Source organism: Octodon degus, unplaced genomic scaffold, assembly GCF_000260255.1.
Source record: "Octodon degus isolate 3935 unplaced genomic scaffold, OctDeg1.0 scaffold00088, whole genome shotgun sequence".
Taxonomy (NCBI): domain Eukaryota; kingdom Metazoa; phylum Chordata; class Mammalia; order Rodentia; family Octodontidae; genus Octodon; species Octodon degus.
In genome coordinates, this window is record NW_004524664.1 from 2,358,759 (window position 1) to 2,364,758 (window position 6,000).

At 35.1% G+C, this 6,000-nt stretch overlaps 1 protein-coding gene across 1 annotated transcript in view; it reads right to left on the reverse strand.

Moving 5' to 3' along the window:
- LOC101572691 (disintegrin and metalloproteinase domain-containing protein 32-like) overlaps positions 1 to 6,000 on the reverse strand; it is a 227,901-nt gene that overhangs the window by 52,420 nt on the left and 169,481 nt on the right. The window lies entirely within an intron of this gene.

A 6,000-nucleotide genomic window follows, 5' to 3' on the forward strand; every position in this document is an offset into this window, starting at 1 on the left:
GACAGTTTATAACTGCTAAACCAAGACTCAGTGTCTATTTAAAGCCCATTAGATTAGCTCTCCGGAGAAGGCTCCTGACTTTGGTTGCCTCTACACAGACCCTTCTCAGCTCAAAACAGTTAGATGTAAATAATGGCCATTCTTTAAGTGCAGTTAGGGTTACATCTTCAAAGGGAGAAATGTAGATGGCTAAGTTATTTAGAAATATTGTAGGCAGTCAGAATGGGTTGGGCCTTGGCAAGGTCAGTGTAGAAGACAACTGTGGTTAGTGGTGCAAGTAGCAAAACAAAAAAAGGAGATTACTAAGATCATGGTTACCTCTACATACATGATTTGGTCTTCCTATCTTTATCTTAAATTTTTAAAACTTGGTTGCAGAAAATAAATACTATCTATTAAAGGATCACTGGGAATACATGGGAAATACATGAACCTTACTCTCACTTTACTCTCAGTTTTCTTGTGACTCAAAAGTCTGTCTCAAAGAAAATGTCTTTATGCAGAAAAGACCTACCCAGTATATAAAACCTGGACAAAGCTTATATGCATATCATTAAATAAAACAAATCATTAAGAAAAAGTTACATGATATTTTTTATTCCTACAATATGACATTCCAAACAAAGAAAATCTATGGAGAAATTGAAATGATTGGGTTTTATCAGGAATTAGCAGAAAATGAATTATAAACACAGAACACAGAGGAATTTTTAAAAAATAACTTTATTGAGAAACAAATAGCAATGAGACAGTTTCAAAAACCAATTAGTAGGATAGTTTCAATAATTAATATATTGCATATTGTTGTCTTCTTAGTGGTTGTTCATAGTACAAGAAGCAGATATGATATCCTGTCCACAAACACTATTAGTACAAATATTTCTATTCATTGAATTAAGAGAAAGTAGCTGTGTATCTATCCTAACTACTTTGAATATACAGATACAAAATGGTCCTTCATTTCTATCCCCATTTTTGTTTAGTTTTGTCAGAGAAGGGTATTGCATTGTCATTTCAATACTGTAGGTGTGTGAATTCAGTAAAATAATCCAATATAATCCAGTAGTGCATAATAGTAGTGGGTTATCCGCAGGACTGGCAATGTCAGAAGTTGTTAACTTGAGCCTTTTACAACTTAGCATATTAATATGGCTTTACTTATTAAACCTCTTTTTTAAACTTTTCTGCTGGGTGGCTAAGACCAAGATAAAGCAAGACCTATAAAACAAGAAATGTAACTTTTGTATCTGACAAGGGCAGTCAAATTCACTCAAGATTTATCCTGAAACCCTAAACCACAGTTTGTATATCCTTTGTCAGTGTCAGACATGAGGATGACTCATGAACATTGCTTGACCAACATTTTCTCTGTGAAATCCTGAGAGAATGTTTTCTCTCCCTGTGACTATCAAATATCTTAGGCATAACATGGAACAGGTATTTTCCATCAAGTATTGATATGTTAAGCTTTAAGTCCCTACAGCTTATGAAGGACATGAAGAAAATATGAATATGAAGACTATGAAGAAATTTTAAAGATTAAAAATATTTAAAAATAGGAATAACCAATTATGTATTTTTACAGAGGAATTTAAAATCTAAGCACATACAGCATTATAGCAGGACAGTGATATGACTTTTATTGCCTCTTGTTTTCATTTATTACAACCTCTTTTTTATAAACAAACATTTACTTGAGTGAAAGTATGGCAGTAATGGGTATGAAATGACAATAGACGTATTTAGAAGACCAGAATGACAGGTATTCCAAGCATGACACTAGTATTATGCTATCTTAATACTAGTATATTGCTATCTTCAGTGCAGTTGCTTAGTTCACAGGTATTAGCATATATAGTGAGTCAGGGTGAGAATCCTACCAATTAGGTTTGTCAGAGAAGGGTATTCCATTGTCCAATATCTTGTCACTTCTAGTTTCAAAACCCTGCTGAAGATACTCAGGTTCATTGCCTTAATCATCTTGCGCATATAAATGTATGGTTTTTTCCCTATCATGTTTCTTAGCTTTCTACCTTGCCCTCTCTTCATTGTCTAATCCTTAAGTTCTTGCTTTCCTTTTAATTGTGTTATAACTAAACTTTTTATTTTTATTTCTTCTTTAGAGTCCTTACACAGGTAGACTATATGATATTTACAAATATAGGTCTGGTTTATTTTACTTATGAGTATATCTCCAAGTGGCATCCACTTCAATATGAAGGCTTTGAGTTTATCATTTTTTATAGCTAATACTCCATTGAATAAACATACCACATCTTTTTCATCCATTCCTCAGGTGACAGGCATCTTGGTTGTTTCCAAGATTTGGCTATCATAAATTGTGCTGCTATAATCACAAATACACGTATATCACCATGATATGATGTTTTCTATTCCTCTGCAAAAATTCCCAGTAGAGGGATAGATGGTTTGAATGGGATTTCAGTCCTACTTTTTAAGAACACTGCACACTTATTTCCAAAATGGTAGCACCAGGCTACATTCCTACCAGCAGTAGAGAAGAGTTCCTTTACACTCACAGCCTCTCCAACATTTGTTGTTGGTTGATTTTTTTATGATAGACATTCTTTCTAGGGTGACATGGTATCTTAGTGTTGTTTTAATTTGCATTTATAGAATGGCTAGTGATGCGGAACATTTTTTCTTACATTTACTTACTTCTTTAATTTCATGATCTAAGAAGTGTGTGTTCCTCTCATGCCCATTTCTGGATTGGGTCTTTAAATTTTGGGGCCCTAAAGGTTTTTAGTTCTTTATAAATTCTAGAGAACAGACCTTTGTTTGAGTGCTTGTTAGTCAAGATTTTTTTCAAATTTGTGGGTTGTCTTTTCACTTTGTTGGTAATTTCAATTGATGTGAAAAAACTTCTCAATAACAAGATGTCCCAGTTGTAAATTCGTTCAAGTATTACCCGTGCAATTTGATTTTTGTAAATGAACACTTTGCCTAACCATATGTCTTCAAGAGTTCCTTCTACTTTCTTTTCCAGGATATTTATTGTTTCTATTTTAATATTTAGATCTTTTTTCTGTTTTACATTTCAATTTCTTTTTTCCCGTAATTTTATTTAGAAACAAATAGCAATGAGACAGTTTCAAACCAAATAGGTGGGACAATTTCAATAATTAACACATTGCATACATACTTCCAAGAGGTTAATTGCTGTAGAAGATGAGGACATGATATCTTATTTACAAACACTATTAGAACAAATCCCTCTATTCATTAAGAGAATGTAACAATATATCTACTCTAACCATTTTGAATACACAGATACAAAATGGATATTCATCTGTATAGCCCTTTTTTGTTAAGTTCTGTTATTTGAATATTATAGGTGTGTTAACTCAGGAAAATATTCTAACTAAGAGTTCAGTAGTCCATAATAGTACTGGGGCTGCCGCTTCATGGGCAATGTCAGAAATTGTAGACTTGTGTTTCCTACAGCTCAAAATAACAGCATGGCTTTACTTCTTATACTTCACTTTTATACTTTTCTGCTGGATGGTTAAGACCAACACAAAGCAGGATTTATGCAACAAGAGTTGTAGCTTTTGGGTTTGATAAGGTCAGGGAAATCCCCTCAGGGTTTATCCTGAGATAGTGTACCTCAGATTGTAGAAACTTTGTCAGTGTCAGCCATGTGGATGAGTCACAGCCATTGCTTGGCCAGTGTGCTCTCTGTGAAAGCCTGAGAGAATGTTTTCTCTCCATGTGACTCTCCTTAGGCACACTCTACATCATCGATCACTCTGCTCTTTGGCCCCATAATCTTGATCAGAAAATTTGGGACACTACCAAGTTACATGAAGTTACAGTACAAGTTCTCATATGTCCTGAGTCTTAATTGACCCTGGTAGGCTAGGGCCAAAATGTTGGCTTTTCTTGCAGCCCTCCTTTTTCTCGAACTTTGGTCTGCAAACTTAGGTTGTTAACCATCCAGAAGAAAGGCTTATTGTTATTACCATACAACCTAGGCTGTTAAGCTTAACCTCATTATCTCTCTGAATATCAAACATTTTGGCATAACATGGAACAGGTATTTTTCATCAAGTACTGATATGTTGAATTTCAGCCCCTATAGAATATGATGAAAAAATATTTAAAAATTATAATATATTTTTAAAAATAGGCATAAGAATTATATACTTCTTATGTTTACACATAAGTCCAAAACCTAACTATATACAACCTTGAAGCAGGACAGTCCCACAATATTCCTTTTCCTGTCTCTTGCCTTCGTTCACCACCCCCTTCTTTTTGAACCATCATCGACCTGAGAGACAGCACAGCAGCAACTGGCATGTCATGACAAGCAACCCATATTCAGACAGACCAGAATGACAAGCACTCCAAACATTAAACTACTATTACAGATTACCATCTTCAGTGCAATTGCTTAGTTCACAGGTATCAGTATGTATAGATAATCTGGGTGATACTCTTTCCAATTAACTGCTAGATTCAAAAATCTTCTGGAGATTCTCAAAATCATTGCCTTGCCCATCTTCTAAATATATCTGTATGTCTTGACATTGTCATATTTCCTAACTCGGCTCCTTTCCCTCTTTTGATTAGTTAGTCCTCGAGATCCTGCTTTCCTTTTACTTGTATTATACCTTTCTATTTGTATTTCTTCCCTTGAGTTCTTATACTAGGGAAACTATATGATATTTACACATGTGTGTCTGGTTTATTTCACTTATGAAAATATGTTCAAGTGGCATCCACTTCAATATAAAGGCTTTGAGTTTATAATTCTTTATAGCTGAGTAATACTTCATTGTGTAAAAACACCACATCATTAACAACCATTCCTCAGGTGATGGGCATCTTGGTTGTTTCCAAGATTTGGTTATCACAAATTGTGTTGCTATAAACATAGGCACACGTACAACCTTATGATATGATGTTTTCAGATCTTCCGGGAAAATTACCAGTAGAGGAATAGCTGGTTGAAATGGGATTACCATTCCAGCTATTCTAAGGAGTCTCCACACAGATTCCACAACGGTTGCACCAGTCTACATTCCCAACAGCAGTGGAGAAGCATTCCTTTTTCCCCACAGCCTCTCCAACATTTGTTGTTGGGTGATTTCTTTATGATAGCCATTCTTTCTTTGGTGAGATGATAGGTCAATGTTGTTTTAATGTGCATTTCACAGATGGCTAGTGATGTGGAGCATTTTTTCATATATTGATTCGCTTCTTTAAATTCATCTTCTGAGAAGCATGTGTTCATCTTGGATGCCCATTTCTGGATTGGGTCTTTAAATTTTGGGGCACTAGTGTTTTTTAGTTCTTTATAGATTCTAGAGAGCAGACCTTTGTCTGAGTACATATTTGTCATGATTTTTCCCAAATTTGTGGGCTGCCTTTTCACTTTGTTGGTAATTTCTTTTGACATGAAAAAACTTCTCAATAGGAGCAGGTCCCAGTTGTTAACTCTTTCCACTCTTTCCCTTGCAATTTGATATCTGTTCATGAAGTGTTTGCCTACCACTGTCTTCAAGAGTTCCTCCTACTTTCTATTCCAGGAAATTTAGTGTCTTTGCTTTAATATTTAGATCTTTAACCCAATTTGACTTTAGTTTAGTGCATGGTGATAGACCTGGGCCAAGTGTTAGGTTTCAGCATGTAGAGAGCCAGTTTTTCAGCACCATTTGTTAAAGAGGCTATCTTTCTTCCAGTAAGTATGTTTGGCCTCTTTGTCAAAGATAAGGTGATTAAGTGTGTTTGGAGGGGCTTCAGAGTCTTCTGATCTATTCTATTGATCCTCAGGTCTATTCTGTTGCCAGGACCATGCTGATTTTATCACAATAGCCTTGTAGTATAATGTCAAGTCCAGAATTGTAATGCCTCCTGCCTTGTCTTTATTGCCCAGGATTTCCTTTGCTATTCTAGGTCTTTTCTGGTTCCAGATAAATTTTAGGAATGATTTCTCTATGTCTGTGAGGTATTTTGGTGGTAGTCTGATAG